Source organism: Enhydra lutris, unplaced genomic scaffold, assembly GCF_002288905.1.
Source record: "Enhydra lutris kenyoni isolate GAN:26980312 unplaced genomic scaffold, ASM228890v2 scaffoldscaffold33, whole genome shotgun sequence".
Classification (NCBI taxonomy): Eukaryota; Metazoa; Chordata; class Mammalia; order Carnivora; family Mustelidae; genus Enhydra; species Enhydra lutris.
This window is the reverse complement of record NW_019154117.1, coordinates 6,107,597-6,127,727: the sequence shown is the minus strand read 5'-3', so window position 1 is coordinate 6,127,727 and position 20,131 is coordinate 6,107,597. Positions and strand designations below refer to the sequence as shown.

The window sequence follows — 20,131 nt, the reverse complement described above, 5'->3', positions numbered from 1 at the left end:
GTGGAGGAAGGTGGCTTCTCCCAGGACCACCTCCACCTCCTTCTTCTTGTACTTATGACAGAAAACTTCAGAAATTAGTGCATAACCCAAAGCAAGACTAACAGACTCTACCAGCATCGCACACTGAGCAAATATTTTTCCAGGATAAAATATTTTAGAAGAGAAACAACCATGGATGTGTGATATCCTGTTGTACCATGTGAAGCATTTTGCTCAGTTTGAATGATACTCTCTTCATTCTATCCTGACCGTGATCAACATGGATAGTTTATTGGGATCATGTCCTAAGAACCCAGCGGTGATGGGTTTGCATCAGTCCCCGAAGTAGCAAGAAGGCCCATCACTCAGTTAAGGTGCGAGTGCACACATACACACACACAAATAAAATTCTGAAAAATTAAATTTCTGTCTATTTGTGGGTCATTTCTGGGCTCTATTCTGTTCCACTGATCTACCTAGATGTTCGCTATATTATTCTTACAATTGCATGCATATAAGAAAAAGTTTGTAACTTTTTAAAACAGGGTCTCAGTATCATACTGAGAAGCCCACACATTCTACTACACAGCAGGGCACGGGATGATTAAAGAAGGAAGAGCCCCTGTGGTGGAGAGATATGAAAACAAAAACAAATTTCGGTCTCTCAGAATTTGATTTCTCACTGAAGGTAAGGAAGCAGGATCCATTTCCAAGACTTTGTAACACTTTCTTACTTAAATGCTAATTCCTTCTTGCAATTTTGAGTAATGACTGCTTTTAAAAAGCCTGCGGCACCACACAGAGCCGTGCCGTTCACTGACCTTGGAATACTCCTAATGAGATGTCCCTCTGTGATACAAGAATTACTAATGGGGGATGGGAATAATGAATGGGGGCGGCAGAAGATGAATGATATACGAGGGACACCGTTAACATTTTCCGTGAGCAAGATCGATATGCCGTGTAACAGAAACATAATAAATCGCTTCATCAACTAACCCTCACCCCTGAAGAAAGCAACTCATAGGTTTGGCAGCAGAAGCCAGTAAACAAATTACCCCGAGAGATTAATTGGATGTGAACTAAGGTCTCTGCAGCATTTCTTTCGTCCAACTGTATATAGTATAACTTTGCCTTAAAACTATCAGGATGGCTCTAAACTTAATCTAATTTGTAACTTACTGAAATATTCCGTCCTACCCCTTGCTGTAACATCATACTTCTTCACCTTTTTACTTTTTCTTTATAGTAAGAGACGATGATAAGAGTTGAGACATAAAATTACAGGGATCTTAATTCAAGTACAGAGAGTGATTCAATTTCCCTTCGAAGCTTACTCATTCGTCTTTCCAAGTTCGCGCTCACGTACTGCCGAGAGACGGGACACGAACGCGCGTGCTGAGCTCAAAGCGAGCGATGTCTCTGTCCAGGGCAGAGTGTGATAATCCCCGAGCTCCCGTGAGATGGGCTCAGATACACAGTCCAAGTTGTCGGACCCCTGACGCATGACAGACCAGGATGTGTCCCCGGGAAACATCTGCTCTACCCTGCTCCGACCCACAGGCTGAGAGAGACATGTAGAGCTGAGGCCAGACTGATGAACATTCCAGAAACCTTAGGAATGAGGACTGAACTCAGCACCTTCTCATCTAGGCTGTGACCTCACTGTCTCTCTAGTATAAAACTGGACCAGTATAAAACCCTCCTTACTGGTCCATGGTCTTGCTCCCACCATGCTTCCTAAATCCATTCTCCACATAGCAGCAAAAGTGAGCATTTCAAACACAGGTGTGGTCAGCTCCTTCTCCTCTTAACATAATCCCAAGGCTCCCCAGTGCTTTGAGATCAAGTGCAGAATCCCGCAGCAGGGCTCACTGTCGTCAGGATGCCCAGAAGGCAAAGCAGCAGCTGTAGCGCTCCTATCCCCGCTGCTGGAGGCAGCACGGGGCAGTAGGGGTGGGGTTGGGGGGGTGGTCTGTATTTGTTCCTGTGGCTGCTGGAACAAAGTCCTACAAACTGTGTGGCTTAAAATGACAGAAATTAAGTATCCTACAGTTCTGGAGGCTGAAAGTCCGAAATCAGGATGTGGGCAGGCTTGGTTCCTTCCAGGACCTGCAAGGGGGGTCAGTTTTGTGCTCTGTCTGGGCTCCTGGCGGTTCGCTGGCACTCCACTCTCTGCCTCGGACTCCACACAGCCTTCTCCCTGTCTCTTTACCTCTTCTTCTTCGTGCACGTCTGCCTTTGTGTCTAACTTTTCCCTTTTCACAAGGATCCTAGTCACACTAAGTTAGGGCCCACCCTGATGACCTCATTTTAACCTGAGGACCTCTAGGAAGACCCCATTTCCAAACGAGGCGATGTTCTGAGCAGTGGGGATGATGACAGAGGCCTATCGTTTTGGGGGGGGACACGATTCAAGCTGTAACAAAGCCCTACTCTGAGAGGAGGCCTGTCTCTCTGTGCCCCTTCCAGACCTAATTTCTATTGGTTTCTGTTTTGCAGGACTCATAAGTTACCTATTCAGTATAATCAGAAATATGTGACTTTGTGTTTTAAAAAACATTGTTTGCATTTCATCTCACCTCATCCCACAAAGAATTTAAATTGCTTAAAATGTGTTCTCACCCTCTATGCCCTAATACCATTCTGGGTTAAAAATGGTAAGATTTACAGCATAACAGAAAGAAGACTCTGTTGTGTAATTGATTAACTTGGGCAATTCTCTCCTCTAATTGCTCTGAGCCTCAGTTTCCTAGCCTGTAAAGTAGAAACAACAGACCTGCCCATTCTGCCTCCCATACTGAATTTTGTAACACATACCACAGAGGAATGTTTTAAAAAGGTGTAAAATGGTATAGAAAGGGAAGATTGTGGCATTCTTACTCTTACTTAGTCATCCCTCTGTTATACATTAGTAACAGACACCAGCATCCTTACAAGAGAAACCAGAACAAGTGAGGTAGGGTAAGCATATGAGGTTTACCCTGGCAAGCCATTTCCCCCCATCTTAACTGGCCTCGCTCCCTGCCAGGACCGACCTGCGAGACCACACATTCTCCTACTCACACACTTATCCTCTTGCCTGCTTTATGGTCCCTCAATACTGATTATTCATGAAATGGGGACAAAAAGCTTCCAGAAAATGGGAGACTGTATCAGTATGTATATTTTAAAGGATGTCTACAATGAAATAGGATAAAGTCACCTGACTAATTAGGAACAAGTTTTTTTTAAAGCTCACTTCCAATACCTCTTGATAATATGGACCAGAGATACGTAGTTCCGTATTAAGTGAAAACATGGTTTTTCCAGAATAACCAAATTCAAAAGACAAAATTAGATCATCTTAACTAGAAGATGAAATGATCCTGTGTCTAATTAGCTGATTTTAACCAAAGGAATAAAATCAACGATGTGTCTTTCTTCTAATTTTGCAGGATTCGCGTGGCCATTTTCACAAGCAGAATTACAGAGTTTTATGGTGCTTGAATGGTGTAATACTGCGGGGGCGGGGATGCAAGACTCTGATTCCTGAAAAGCTCCCACTTCACTCACCCAGGGTATCACTGCACTGCTTTTGCTCATGCAAACAGAAACTGCCCACTGGATGGCATTCTCTATGGCCCATGTGCCTGCTGCCCTCCAGGGACCTCGAGCTGTACAAGACCCAGGGCAGGCAGAATGAATGGTGCCCCCGGACTTGTGCAATGTGGCAGCCCTATGAGACAGAACTAGGATTTGGGGCCCTAAGAAATAGCAGAGTATGGGATAGAGCAGATTTAACTCACGGCAACATCATGGAAGGCTACGGTGGAATGGAGAAAAGCTCTGGCCTGGGGGCCAACAGACTTGGGTCCTCGCCATCTAGTACTTACTGGCCATGTAACCTTAGATAAAGTCAGGTGAGCCGTTCCCTCATTTTTAAATGGAAATGAAAACCACAATCACCTTTTCTACCTCCAAGGATCACAATGAGAATCCAGTGAGATTATGCATGGGATAGGGCTTTGTAAATAGCCCCGATTTAGCAAACGGAAGACACGATCTTCTGGGATAGAGTTCAGCTTCCCTACCGTCTGTCTCAAACAACAAAAACACTTTTTCTCTTAGGGTCCAAAAGTAAAATATTCAAATACAGCTGTTCCTACTTAATTTTATTCTGTCATGAACATAGCGGGCTTTTTCTTATTCCTCACAAACCACATAAGGCTGCTTTCATTTGTCATCATCCTATTATCACTGCCACTAGTCCTTCTGTATAAAATATCACCAAACCAACTATTATCACTGCCGCTAGTCCTTCTGTATAAAATATCACCAAACCAATTGTTGACTCGAAAATTGTCTCCTGAGTGGAACAAGTTGGTTAAGCAACTGGTGTCTCGTGTTCACATTCTTCCAGGGTAATAATGGAACTACTGATAATTATACCTACTATCTTCCTGATGAAGATCCAGAAAGCTGTTTGTTTTTAAACTGCTTTTAATTAGCTGATTTCAAAAAAAGTTTAATCATATAAGCACTGTTGGCTTGACACAGATCTACAAATCCCAAGCTTCTTTTGGCTTTTCTTATCAAAGCTCGGTCGTGATGGGAAGAGAACTCCCTTTCCTGTTGATGAGTCATCGTAGCTAGTGCCATCTTGGGTACCAAAGGTGCACCCATTCTATGATTTATCCTAAATAGAAGAGTGAAATTATTTTCCTTCCTAAAATCAAGAGGTAGAGCATCCAAGGGCAGACATAGTGACCTGCAAATGTGAACCTCTAAATTTCCATGTATTTCAGCACAGTGTGGTTTCACTAGAAGTACTGAAGTTGTTAAGAAGTTAAACATTGAAGGGATTATTTTCACGTAAGGCTTAGAAGATCTATAGCTTAGAAGATCACACCCTATCTACTTTAGATGCTTCCCCATCAGAAGAGGATAAATTCTAGATATAACCATTCTTCTAGGACCAAGAACCAACCCTCCATTTATATCACAGTTTCTATGAGAAAAGGAAATCCCAGTATCAGCTGGGGACCTGGAGACATTTACAGCCCTTCCTACTATAATTTTGGACACATAAAGGATTGCTTCTTCTTCATCAACCAGTCACCTGGAGTTGCCCAGGTCATGGCCAGAGTCCTTGATGAGGCCAGGGAAGAGGAAGAGGCTCGTACAAGCTCTCACTTGGCAATGCCAAGTGACATGCTTTTGTTTTTGTCTTGTTTCGGGGTGTGTGTGTGTGTGTGTGTGTGTGTGTGTGTGTGTGTGTGTGTTTTAAACCAAGTAATTATGTTTCAGGCACTGGCTGTAATCTCAAAATAACTCTCCTGTCTCTGCACAGATAAGGCTGAGGAATCCAGTTTCCCCTAAACCCAATGGTTCTCTTTGCCCTCCCAAGAGACACAGAGCAAATGCCTGGAGACATTCTGTCACCATTAGGAGTGGAGGGAGGATGCTACTGGCATCTGGTGGGTAGAGGCCCCAGAGAACCCCTCAGCCCCAAAGAATCCCCCACTCCCAAGTGTCCATAGTGCGAAGATGTGAGGCCCTATGCTGACTAGCAGGACGGGATAGTTGGCTACAGCCCCTCTAGCAGACAGAAGCTCCATAAGGCACAGACTCCAATATTCAAGCACTGAACATGCTTTCTTCCACAGTCACTGGATGGAAACACACACACACACACACACGCACACACACAGAGCTTTCAAGCACTGCTACGAGCTCCATTTGCTCTTTGCAGTTACCCTCGACAGCTCTGCAAAGAAAGAAAAATGAAGGAAATGAGTGTGTGCCAGAAAGATGGAGGGGAGATGGGAGGTAACAAGAGGCCAAATTAAATGTAAAGAGAGGGTAAAAGTCCCTATCCCTTCTCTGGATGTAGACGTGACCTAACAGTTCAGTAAAACAAAAGAGGCATCCCACTGGAGCCAGTGAAGTTTATTGCCATCAACATGGACGTCATAAAATTTTCCAGAAGCTAAAGTATAAGGTTTTGTTCCCTAGCTATCATAATTCACAGTAAACAAGCCCAATACATGGTACAAAAAAGTTTTCTCAGGAATCTGCTTCTATAGTAAGAAGAAATGTAATTGTGTCATCGTAAAATGAAAATTACTTTCACTGGCTCACTGGGCTTCAGGGGCCCAGAGCAGAGTCCCTGAGCCTTTCACACAACTTACACATGTAGGATGTGAACTTGAGTGAAACTCCTGAGCCTCCAGCTGGGAGTCATTTCCTACTCCTCCTCCTCGACACTGACAGAGACATTCAAGGAGCAGGCTCCCGAAGTGGAAGACAGCCAGGCGACCAAGGAGAGGCATCCAGGAGCACAAGATGCCATCAATTCACAGAGAAATTAATTTAGTAAGGGACAGAGCATCAGCATCTCACTGCTGGAAAGGTAGAAAACACACAACCCATTGCTTCAGCACACACTGACCAAGAAGTCATCTGGGCTGTTCCGGGACTCCTGGTCACCTCCACGGCACCCCAGTGGCAGAACTGACTTAATACTATAACTCAGGGTGTCTCTGCTCACAGGCTCTTATGTTCTATATGAACTAAAATACACACATCCTGTCACGAACGCCAATTCAAAAGCATAAAACCATGACGGCAGAAACCTGCTTAATGTCTTGAAACATAACCTCCAATTTTTCTATCTGCCCCTCTTCTGGTCTGGAGACATAGACGCAGCTGTGCCAATGGCAGGCCCACTTGGAACAAACTCTTCAACCCTGTCTTTTTCAGCGGCTCCTTAAAATTCTTGTAGGTACATGGGAGGTGGATAGGGCAACATAACAAAGGAGAGGAAAGGAGATACAAGGTATTTGGTAGAGAAGAGTTCACCACTCTTTTTACCTACTCCTCATGGAACCCAGAAATGCAAACATCAATTTTTCTATGACTCTACTTCTCATTTCACTTTAAATCTGGTCACCCCATCTCATAACCGTAAGTGCTATCAGTACATAGGTGACCCCAAAGTTGTACCAGTCTAGACTTTTCTTATCTCCAGACTTGCCATTTGGGACTCATCACAGGTTCTTTAAAATGAGCAACTTGGAAACCAAACTTTCTGCTTCCTCCCCAAACCTCCCCAAATCACCTCAATCTCAGTTAAAGGCAATTCCCATCCTTCCAGATATGCAAGCCAAGCCTTAGAGTCGCCCCGACCCTTCTGTCTCCCATGCTCCATTTCCAGCTTCTTGGGAAAGCCTATCAGGTCCAGCTGTTGCCCGGTAGCCAGAATGCCAGCCCCCACCATTGGACACAAGTAGGAAGACCAGAGAGAGCGCTACTGCAGTGACCCTCCTCACACAAGTCTGGTCTACTTGCTTCTACTTCTTGTTCCACTTCACTATGCTCCCCACACAGCACCCAGTAACCATATTAAACATAAGTCAGGACACCTGTATGCTCAGTCAGCGAAGTGTCTGCCTTCGGCTCAAGTCATGGTCCCAGGATCCTAGGATCGAGTCCCACATCAAGCCCCCTGCTCACAAGGCCCTAAACAATTCAGTCTCCATTTTTTCCTCTCACCTTCTCTTCTGCCTCCAAATTGTTTACTCCACCCCAGTCACCCTTGATTCCTTGATGTTTCTAGAATGTGTCAGGCTAACCCTCCTGCCTCAGGGCCTTTGCACTTGCTGTCCTCTCTGCTTGAAATGTTCTTCTCCCAGATATCTGCATTACTTATTATCTCCCCCTCTAGAGCAGAAGCCTCAAGAGGACAGAGAGTCTGGGATCTAATTTGTTCACTGCTATGTCCCCAGGGCCTAAAAGAGTGACTGACATGAAACAGTTGCTCAGTAAATAGTTGAATGAGGGAAAGAGAGAAAGTCATCAGCGATCTTTCTTTCTCTTTGAGACCTGAGGATTACTTTTAGAAACCATAGAGAACATGCACACCTATAGGCAGAGGAACAACCCTATATTAAAATGTAAATATAAACTAAACACTTAAATATCTAACAGATCTTTAAGTGAAACAATTATAAAAATAACATTATTTTTTCCATATGAACACAGTTTTCCTTTATCAAGCCAATGGCATAGAATCAAGATTCAAACGTTGGATTTTATATAATAACTCTCTGAATAAAAAATGAGGGACAGAACAAAAGTGTCTTAGAGATGGTCAGTATAAGGTTTTTAGAAATGCATGAATTCTGTATCTAAAGAATTTTTTACTGTCCCCTCATTGTCGACACCTTCAATTAAGCCTGTTCTAATCTTGGCTAAGTGAGAATCCAGCTTCAAAATTTCATTCCCAGGCACAGCTGTTTGACAAGTGCAGCAGGAGCCTGTCAAGACAATCGGCAGCATCATTCCTGCAGAACACAATGGGCTTTTTTATTTTTTGCCTTTTTTTTTTTTTTTTGTCATCCCCTATTACTTGCTGATGGTAATTAGCAAGCCAATCTTTGAAGGAAAAGTGCAATCAGGCAACTAAAAATGCCTTTTATGAAACTCCTCCCTGGAAATAAATCACTGACACTGCACATGGTCAATATGGACTCTTAATTTTAAACTAAATGCCCATTGATTTACCAAGATCTATGTTCCTGACCCTGTGGTCTAGTGAAATTCATTTTTTTCCTGAAATTTTGAGTTCGGGGAAAGTGACAGTGACACAGCTGTTGATTTTGATTTACTACCTCAATGGAGTAGGCAATTAGAGTGATTTCTCCATGATTTGTTCAAATTATACAGCTCCCTCCCGGACCGATGCCATCAGAGGCGCCATTCCCCGGACCAGGCTTCACACCAGGGTGACCGCCAAGAGCGCGCCTTCTGGGAGCCCGCAGTGGAGCAGGCTCAGGCTGACGCAGACAGCACGGGTGGCCTGGAGTCTTCACCAGCGGGGGCTGAACGTGCAGGGCTGGTGGACGGCTAGGGATGATGACAAAAACTCACTCTTTGCCCCAAGAACCTGACCACTCCTCACCTCCGTTTATGCCGCGGTTTGGGGTTTTCAGAGAAAAACAGCGTCTGTCTCCCTGTCACAGCTTTGTAACAACTTCCATCCCGGTACACCTCCCACCAACACCTTCGACAAGTTTCGACAAGTGCAGCTGAATCACCTGAGATGGGCCAAAAGGTCAGGGCCCTGAAACGTTGCCAGCCTGATTATCTAAAGCCACTGGAAAGCACTCCATGTGTTTCAGAGAACAGGTAGGCTTTCCACCACACAAAAGCAGCTTTGTTTCTGTATAGGTGACGCCTCCTAATTAGAATCAATGATTTTTTTTATGGTCGCTCCCGATAAGCTTGTTTACCTAGCTTCGTTTTCCTAAGACACTTTAAACGTTTGTAGGAAGGGTGAACGTCGGCAGAACACTGAGACAGGCCTTGAACCTGGGCTGTGGTATTGCATGATGTTTACAATTTGTCATCCTTGGGGGTAATTCTGCAAGCTTAAACACACTAAAGGACATGTTATAAAGAGCCAGGCAATTTCATTTTGCTTGAATATCTTTATGGAAATGGACCAAAGGCGTCCACAGAGGCACACTGTCATTTTTTCCTTGACTGTGGGCCAGTTCATGACCAAAAGCAAGCATTCAGAGAAGAGAAGAGCATTTATGACCACACTGTGTGTACCAAATAAGCTACTTTATGAATAGATGGGGAATATTGTGTTTCAGGGTCTTAGTAAAATAGCCCTTCACACCAAATTTCTGTTCACAATGGTGGATCTCTTGGTGATTCATTTATGACCTTGCCCTTGATAATGAGCAGATCTCCCTCAAGGGTGAGTGCCTGTGGGACATGAAGACATCACATCCTCATGACTTAGAAAGATGATGAGAAGTAGGGAATTATGCACCAAGAACATGTAATTTGGACAAGGTGGGAAAAACTGAGTAATTCACTCGAGATAACAAGAGTTTTCCCAGCAGTGGTGACTGTATGGCGATGGAATCCTTGGAGAGTAAATAAAAAAATGGTTGGGCTGAGAAAGACTTACTGAGCTGAAAAGCAAGTTACAGGAGCCAGCGCTGATAAGAAAAAAGAAATGGTCTTTAAGAAAACCACTTTGATGACACAGGATCGCCCCTCACGGAAAGCTCAAAGATCAAAACTGAAATGTGTCTTCTTTTCAAGGGGACATAGAGAACCAGAACAAGTCAGCAGTGAGCAGGAGGGTCACTCCTGGTCGCCCCCAGCAGGTACATAATCTGTGTCTAACTTCCTCCTGCGCCACACAGAAAGACCACAATTCCCAGGCTTCCTTGTACTTAGCTGTTGTCATGTGACATGATGCAGGCAAGAGTGAAATGTGTCACTTTCAGACCCGGCTCCTAAAACTTTCTGCACCATCCTCAACATCCTGTCTCTCACCCTGGACTCCCAACGGCAGAGCCATTAGGTTGACAGATCCTGAGTCACTGCGTGATCACAAGCTGTATTAGAACATGAGTAAGAAAGAAACTTTTATCATACCAAGATACTGAGATTTGAGACTGTCTGTTACAGAAGTGAGGTTATCTTCGCATATTATAATCACGCTTCCTTGTTAGCCTTTTTTGAAACTGACGCGCTGCCTGCTGCACTAAGGAGGCAGGTAGCATTTGCCTTTTTAAGTATCATGTTATTGCCTAGGAGTTCTCTCCCTATCTTATTTTCAAGCAGAGTGATTTCAGAGCCCTCAAGAGCAATGGGAAAAAAAATGAATTTGTTTTTAGGTCAGTGGAACATGGGTTACCCATAGGGCAAAAAATGGTTGGCACCATTCCCTGAGATGTTAGAGGGGGGAAAAACCCACCCTTCTCTGTTTCTTATAACTCAAAAAATAGTTTATTTATTTTTAGCTTTTTATTTTGAAGAATTTCAAATCATCACATAAGTAGTAACAATAGAATAATGAATCTCCATGTATTCATTACCTAACTTCAAGTATACGGATATACAGGTATCTATCTATATACCCACATATACATATCTACACACACACACACACACACACACACACACACACACACACACACATATAGAGATAATAGACAAGTATGTATGCATACACATTTGAGGTCTACTATCTGTTCATCTAATCACTGAGCTGGGCACTGCGGGCAAGACTCAAAGGGGAATAATGCCCTTTGAGTATGTAGTAGAAAGGACAGAATATGAACCTCAAACTCCATAAATCACATTGCTCTGAGGGCTACAATGTGGATTAAAGTAATCCAGTAGCTCTGAGTTGGTAACATACTTATTTTCTTGCCCCTCCCATTTCCCTGAAGGAGTTTTCCTTTAAGAGAGAGGTTTACTGCTTCCTTCCCAGTAAAAATGTAGCTACCCCTGGGAGGGCCAGCGCACTGAGGCTTTTCTCCACCATTCGCCATTTATATGTATGAATTTTATCTTTCGTGAAGTTCTTTCCCCAAAGCAAGACTTGAAAAGATGGAAAGAAGAATAAGGAGCAAAGCAAGGGGCCTTGAGGCAACATGGAAATTATGAGGGAAGAAGAGAGAACAGTAGAGTGTTGAGATGTAAGACAAATTTCCATGTTTGCTTAGGGTGAGGATCCCTCTTTTTCCTTCACTGAAACTCATCCCCCACTCCCAAGTCTATTCTCTTGGCTAACAAAGTGCCATTTGATCTTTTCATTCTAGAAGCTGTGACTGGGCATGGGAGAAAGGAATAGTAGAAGAGAAAGAGTTCAGAAGTAGCCGCATTTCTCATTAAAGGGCAGAGATTGCCAGGCCCAATAGCCACACCCCAACTTAAACATTAAAGTACTTTCAAGTAACACAGAAAAGAAATTATTCTGGAGAGAGACTCCTGAGACCCTGCCTGGTAAGTTTTGAGAGCAAGAACAATCAGATGCCCCATCGGGAACCCTCTAGACACCTTATTCTGCTAGTGGTTGGCTCTAGGTTGTGCTCTCTGGTCACACAAGCAAATGCCCAACCTTGGAAGGCTCAATCCCCAAAGTAGGTGAGTGCTGCTAGAGCAGGAAGCTCAAGTAAACAAAAGATGAGTCTCTCCTTGCACTGTCTTCCCCACCCTGTAGAGGCTCTTGGCTCCACAGCGTTCCAGCTACCACCTCTGGGAATGGATGCCATTTTGGTGACAACTGATTTAACTTGTACTCCTCTAACCATCCCAAACATTTAGCTCTGCTCTGCATTAATTCAGTCTGAACAGAAAGCAATTCCAAAGTAAATCTTAGCGTGGGGGCAACGTCTTGAAAGGGCTGACAGGCTCAGCATAATGAACACCCGTCCAGAGTTCTGTTTAACAGTACTCCACTCTCTTTACAGATTATAAAAAGGAAATATTTAACTAATGGAAGGCTACTCATATACAGGATAATGTATGTGGCCTCTGTCCACATCTTAATCATTCAACACAACTGATCCAATAGCTTTGGTTTAGATGCAGGGTCTCCCAGATTTAGAATTTTTTTTCCTTTAAAGTTCTCCACAGAAAATGCTTTCATGCTTGTCTTCACTTATGTGTTTCCCTGGCTGATCACCTGGCCTCAGAAGACTCTGTGTTTCATGTGGTAGAGGCCGAGAGATACAGTCTGACGAGGTATTAAACGCTCAACCTGAAGAGACAGTGAGGTGGTTCGGGGGAACGCACCATTACATTTCCCAAGCACGAAAGCACAGCGCTTGCTACCTCAGTGACGCTGCCTCCTGAGATTCTGTCTTTGTATTAATTTGATTTGCCTTGGAATTAGCTAAGTTTGGGATTCTAATTTTCAAAACACTATCCTTATTTGATAGTAAAGGTCCTTTGCTGTTGGTCCAAGGTGGATTGCCAGCCTCCCTTCCCTCTTCTGCCTAGTGTTGGACCATGTACCTACTTGGGAACTGTTTCTCCCCCCCGGCTCTTTTCACGCCACTGTGTCAGCACATACTGTGGTCCTCCACGTGAACGGCCTCCTTCCCTTTCTCTGTGAGAACTGCTGTCTTCTTTCAAGACGCAGTCACCTCTCCAAGAAGCCTGCCCAGACTCAACACAGTTGGAAGCTTCTCCCATTTCCACATGAAAACAATTTGCACAGATCTCTTACAAAGCCCTTGTTTCACTCTTGTGTAAATTAACTATTTATACATCAACTCCAGAAGACTGTAAGCTCCTCAAGAAAATGTCTCATTTATTTCTGTAACCCCCAGCTCCCAGGACAGGGCACGGCACATGGCTCATACTAAGGGACCAAATGAATGAATGAACATGAGTTGACCGGGTGGACACATCAGTGCGTACACTCTTTGGGGAGGACAAGCTATACCCCTTGGCCTTCCCAGGACCAGCCTGGTAAACACGGATAGCCCAGTGACACAGAACCCCTTTCAAAAGTCTCAAAAGTGTCCCTACTTAAATAATAAATTAATTACACCAACACCTCAAGTTTGGAGCATGGTGTAATGACTCATACCTACTACCCCTGTCTGCCCACAGCCAGTCATCTTATTTTCTGATTTTTCAACAATGTAGCAAATTAACTTTTTTTAAATTTTTATTTTTTAAAGATTTTATTTGAGAAAGAGAAAGAGAGCATGGTGGTCAGTGGGGGAGAGAAGCAGGAGATGGAGAAGCAGATGCCCCACTGAGCAGGGAGCTGATGTGGGGCTCGATCCCAGGACGCCGGGATCATGACCTGAACCAAAGGCAGTGGCTTAACCGACTGACCCACCCAGACTCCCCTTAACTGTTTTTTTTTTTTTAAATTTTTTCTTTAAAATTCTCCCTCACGAGGATTAGTCATTCTCCCTACTCAAGTCCAGTATCTGTGGCCCAAGAAAATAAAAGGAAATACTGTAAAGTAAGAACACGCAGGGTCTCATTCGTTTTCTCACCAAATTCCTATGCATATCAACCTCCCCGATGAGTGATGACACCTATTAACCCAGCCCAGCTCTCCTCTGGATAAGGCTGCCCGCAGTCTGAGCAGATGGGAAGCCTAGCCTCCCCACCCAGGCCCTGTGCTCGCCAGCCACACATCCGATGCCTGGGGTGGGAACATTCATTGTCTTATTGATAGTCTAGAAGCCCTCAACTCCGTAATTATAGTAAAAACTAATAAATCTGCATGGAAAGAAAAATAAACATCTCTTTTCCACATCATTCTCCCCAGAGCTTGAAGAAAACACTTCTGAAAGATCAAAGAGACTCAGACTACCTCTTTTTTGGAAAAATAAATGTGTTTGGTCTTTCACTCCACACACTCAGATTCTGTCTGGACTCAAAGATGTCAACACAACCAAAGGTAATCAAGAAATATTCCAAAGGTCACAAAAGATGTTTCTAATAAATTGCCAAAGTAATTTTATACTGATGCGATCTGAAAAAAGGAAGAAAAACACACTTTAAAATCTATATGTGAGCAAATCTCAAAAGGTTGGAAACACATTTCCCCTAATCAGCTCGTTCATGCAAAGACTTACATGACTCTTTCTAATTTTAAAAACATTATTTCGGGGTATGGAATTAGAGAAAAACCACAAAACAAATATGAACTAAAAGGAACATTAACCGTCATGTAGTTAATGATTTTGCTGAATGAGGATAAAGCCTCCAAATGCTTAACCTCTTAGGATTCCTCTCATTATCTATTGTTTTTCATTAATCCTGAAATCACAGGGCAAAGAAATAGAAACCACGATTTACTATGAAACGTCTGCCCAAATCTGCTACAAATTTATTTTCAGGACAAAGTTCGTGAAAGGCCAGCTCTCCAGGTAAAATGGATTAAATGCCTTCTAAAGGGAAATAAAATTAAACCACTACCAAATGGAAGGCTTCTAACCTGTGTTTTGGGATGTGAAATTCGATTTGACAGACGCCTTACAGACTGCGGTCAATGCCCCATCTGATGAGAATTTCTGTAGTTTGCATTTACCTGTACTAAAGGCTTTGTAATTTATGGTGACATATATACGTCTACAGTATGTTGAACATGTATATACACAGATAAATATGCCAGTATCTCTTCCTTATGTAAAATCATAGGGGGAAAAAAAACTTGCAATTTAGTTGTATTTTTATTTTTAAATTATTGAGCTTGCATTAACTATTTGACAGAATGATGCCTCATGGGATCGGACTTGGATGCTACACTCTCTCTGATCTTTACCAGATGTTTCGCTGGTGGTGTTTCAGCCTCAAGAGACAAAGAGGATACTGATGTTAATTTTATTTATTTAATCACATCAGGCAGATTTGATAAAAGGGAAAATTCAATATTTTGGTAATTTACCAACTCTTCAGAAATATCCCTGGTAGCAAAAATGTTTTGAAGATCATTTTATATTAAAAGCAGAAAGGCTGCGTTGTATTTGGAAGACAGAACACTCTACGTTACCTTGAAAAATGGGAGCAACGTGACAGATTTGTCAGTTCCACTTTTAACTCCGGGTGGTGAGGAGGTGGCGACGACACACGTTCCTCAGCACAGCCCCATCCCAACCTTTGACTATTGACTGTAGAGAAAGAGGACCCTTGGTTGAAAGCCTTCTGCCACCACCAGAGTTGCTCAATTATCTTCTTTCTTGTCTTTGAATTTTATTCCAGGAGAACATGAAATCACCCTAATCATTGTCAGGACATTGGAGATAATGAAGACGTACTCACTACAAAACACTGACTCCCCACACCTTAACTGAAAGGACAGAGGAGACTTTCACTTACTTAGGGTTCAAGGTCAGCACGCGGAAGCTTTTAAAGTGCCAGTTCTAACCCTTGGCTTCACATTAAAATCACCCAGGAAGCTGCACCCCAGACCTATTACATCACAGACTCGGGGTGAGATGCAGGTGTGGGTCCTTTATAGAGTTTTCAGGCAATTCCAATGTCAGCCAAGGTTGAGAAGCACTGCCTTGCACATGCTCAGTAGGCAACAGCCCAACAACTGACTAGCCTAAGAAAAATCACTTAATTTCTCCAGGCTTTGTTCTCTCAAAAAAAAAAAAAAAGTTATGTATAAGAGGGAGGGGGAGTGTTATACTCATTGATTTTCTTTTATTTTTAGGTAAAAATCTATACTTACAGTTATAAAATATTTCAAACCGGCAGCACCACACAGAAAATATTTTAAGATTCCCATGACACCTCTATTACCACCATCAAGCTAAAAAGAAATTAATATTTTGCCATATTTGTTTCAGTTTTCTCACTCTTGGAAAAAAGATTAGGCAAAATAACCTTCCCATTTCTTCTTACTTCTGTCCTCTCTAATAAGCATCTACTCTTCAAAGGTTACTAATTATCCTGCCCACAGTTTACTGTTTAACCAAGTAATTATGTATCTGTAACAACTATATAATATTGCTTAGTGTGTGTGTGTATGAATATATGTAAATTGTATTATACTGTATATATCCTTTTTGAATTTAATTTTTTCATTCGTTTTTTCAGTTGTTTTCTGAGTTGTAGCCACGTTGATATTTATCTACCCATCTGTCCATCTATAGAGATAGAGATTTATAGTTCATTAATTTTAATCTCCTTTATAATATTTCATTATGGATAAACCATGGTTTATAAATTTACCTCATCTATGGGCAGTTATTTACTTTTTTTTAAATTTTTTTTAGAAACAGAGATACAATAAGCATCTTTTTACATGTGGCCCCACTACTATATAAAAGAATTTCCCTAGTGTAGACACATGGACAGGGTTTTGTTAGATACGCTCATTTTCAACTTGTTCCCAAATTGTTTTCCGAAGTGGTTACACCAATTTACCCTCACCAGCAATGTTAAACCATTCCTCACTCTCTATATCCTCACCAATACTTGACATTATGAGAATTTATTAATTGTTGCCAATTTGAAGGTTGTGAAGTGGTAACTAATAGTTATACTTAGATATTATTTTCCTAAGGTCTCTTCTGGTCATATAATTGTGGTCACCACATCAATGCCAAGTCTTATCAAAACAACAAAATGAAGGATGTGATTTTAAAAACTTCTTCCAGAGTTTACAATGAATTTACTTTTCCTTAAGAAATGTCTTACATGGTTAACGCTGGCCCATGATCCCATAAATCAGGCCATAAAAGAGGAATGGGGACATGGCCCCAGCTCTGTATTTATTTTCTTGTATTCCATAATCCAATGTTACTTAAAAAGCAAACTGCCCAATCTTCTAGCCAAAGCAAATACTCTGGATTTTGCCAGGCAAAATGCCTGTGGAGAAATGAGTCAATTCATACAAAATTCAAAGCTGTCTTTGGTCAGTGACATTTTCGTGAAAATCTGTGGGTGGGTAAAAGTCTTGCAAAATTCCTTTTTGCTATTGGATAAAATTCATCCAGGAAAAATAAGCAAAATTTAAGTGGTGACCCGCATTCCCCCTAATTCCCTTATTAACACTCCCTAACCTCCCAACACAACTGCTTTCTATTGTGCGCGAAGGCAAGCCATCCGTGTTTCTGATGCTGGCAATAGAACCCTGTCCCTCTGCTCACTCTGCTCCCATCAGATAGGCTCTCTCAGGAGAAGTACTGGCAGACACAGTGGGCCTGATCTCATGCAGAACACACCTTCTGGGAATGCTACCCAGGCATTACACACTCTTCAACTTGATGGCTAAAGAGACCTACGGTAAAAACATTCTCCTTGTGCGCTCTACTGGGACATTTACTACGGATACTGCTCGGGATGGTTTGTATGTAGCAATAATTTGGGGTTATACTTTATGCTACCCTTTTAGGACCACGAAACCAGAGTTTGAGAATCAAAATCTGAGGTTCCACGACTCGTTCTGACCTGAGTATTTGAACCCTTATCATCTCAAAAAAACGTAATAGAATTTAGCATAGCTGTACTCAAAAGTTTTGGTTAATTCTGAGACTCATCAGTGTTGGGGTTGGTCTAAGCTCAGGAAGGACTAAACAGAACGATTCGGCAGCTCGAAATTGCTTTAGTTCGTAGACGGCCGTGAGTGCGCACAGGTATTTTGAACAGAATACTGCCGTATCCCAGTTTCTGACTTAACTGAGGTCTGTCTGGCTGCCTGCCAAGGCCTTTACTTCTCCAGGCCCTTGCCACTGGCTGGGAATATCTCTGTCATCAGGGCCAGGCCTGGAAAGAGAGCAGCTGGTCTGGCTCTCTGCAGAAGAGTAAGAATGAGATGTACAGAAGGGCGGGGTTGTTGGGTGGGAAAGAGAATAGAAACCATGCTCTTCTTCCAGTAAGTGACCCAAATAATAAATTAGCAATCCTCCCCCAGTTCTGACACCCAGAATCCTGAGCGATCCGAATCCCAGCGTCCTGGGTGAGGCCGAAGCATCACCAGCACAGATGATGAGAAGGCGCTCTCCCTGCAGGAGACGGAACAGCGCGTTGAGGGAGCAGACGCTGGTCTGAGACGGAACAGCGCTAGTCTTGTACCGTAAGCAGGCTGTCGCTGAGCGGCCCTCTCACACACCCTTCTTCCACCAGGACTTCCAGAAGCACATTGTGCTGCCTGTAGTCATGGTCACCAAACACAACTGGGTCATCACATCTTTCTTGGGCCAATAAGCTAAGTGAGTGAAAATGGAGGCTAACTCTAACGATGGCTCACAGAAAATTAACAGCATGAAACCCACATGAAACAAAAGCGTCTGGGGTCCTATAACCTGAACGCCCTGAGCCTCTGCCGCATGTGACACAGCCACAGAAACCAAAGATCACTTCATGTCTCCAAGAGATGAACGTGGGCATTTCACTCGGCAGTGATCCTGAGCTTTGCGTCAACTACCATCAGATTTCAAAGCAGCAGGAGATGAAATATTTCCGTTTTAGCAATGCTTTGTGTCTGGATTCCAAGAGTGTAAAGATCGGTTTTGCAAAAGGCAGAAGGTGCGTCTTTTCAGATAGGCATCTACGTCAAGTACACTGTCTTCTTCCCGGGGACTACAACGTGGGGGCTGCTAACCCCTCACAGCACAATCGCGCGTCGCCTCTTAGCTCTAACCCTACAAACCAAGCAGACACCATGTGGCAACGCAACAGTTTTAGAAGACATAATGCTCCCACTATGTAGGCTTTTTATGAAAATGGGTGTCTTCCTGCGAAAAACATACAGTCCCAAGACTAGAACTGCAGCATTAGTCAGCTCCTAAGAAACCCTGTTTTGTATAAATACATTTGCACTATAACATGTATCACTTAACGCCTTGCAGGTCTAGATTTGATATGCTGTTATATCCAGCAATCTGAATTTTACAGGTTCCATCCAGAAGTGGGAAGGAGGCAGACTAGGAAAGAAAGAAATCACCTCCCATACCCATCCTGGATAATGCAATGCAAAGCCAAGCAGAGCCTTGCAAATAATCACCTCTCGGCTTATTCTTTCACTGAAGTATTTCTATTTTTAATAGTCCTCCTGCACTTTAGCAAAAGTCAACTTTATAAAGTTATATGCCATTGCAAAGTCTGGGAACAGTGGGAAAATGGGGAAATCCTATTGCACGAAAATTAATTTTGCAATGCAAAAAATATGTTTTGGATAATTCAGGCCTTTATGTTTATTTCAGTAAAGCCAAATCCAGCAAACTATTTTCAGCCAGGATTAGTCAGAACTAAAAGGTTGGACTGTTTTCCCTCAGAGACTGAACGTCTTTCCTGCCTGCAATGCACCGGTGTGTTCCAAAATGGAATTGCCTTCTATTGCTTGTCTCTTTCTGGCGGTTTTAATGCAGAACCTTACTGACAGAGGAAGGTTTTGCCATCTGAAATGTAATTATTCTCTTCAGTCATAGAACCTGGCATCCTCGGCATCCTCACAATGTACCAGCTTCTGCTTTTCCTTAAGAAAAATCACAACATGGGGCACAAGGTAATGGCAAGAAATGCAATTTCGTTCCACCAGAAATTCTGAAAAGTCTTTCAGAAATACCTACTGGATAGTGAAAAAGTGCTTCCAATACCCACATTACAGCTATCAACCTGTTTGTTCTGCTTTTACATAAATCAGACAACTTGGCCGATCTACAGTCAAACATAAACATGGCCCAGATTCTTTGTCAAGACATACTAGAGTAAGAAGGGACTCTGGCCGGGGGACCACCACCTGACTAAGTCCCTTTGCAAAATGATTTATATGTTTCACACATTCGGTGATCTGTAACATATTCAATATCCAGGGAGTACCTACAATTCTCAGATTTTAACTCTGAAAGCAATGTTCCTGTCCATCTAAAGTAAT

The 20,131-nt window shown here is 42.8% G+C and overlaps 1 protein-coding gene across 1 annotated transcript in view; it reads right to left on the bottom strand.

The window, feature by feature from the left end:
- The window catches only part of LOC111153641 (GLIS family zinc finger 3), a 425,946-nt gene that overhangs the window by 270,020 nt on the left and 135,795 nt on the right, over nucleotides 1-20,131 (bottom strand). The gene's annotated exons all lie outside the window — the stretch shown is intronic.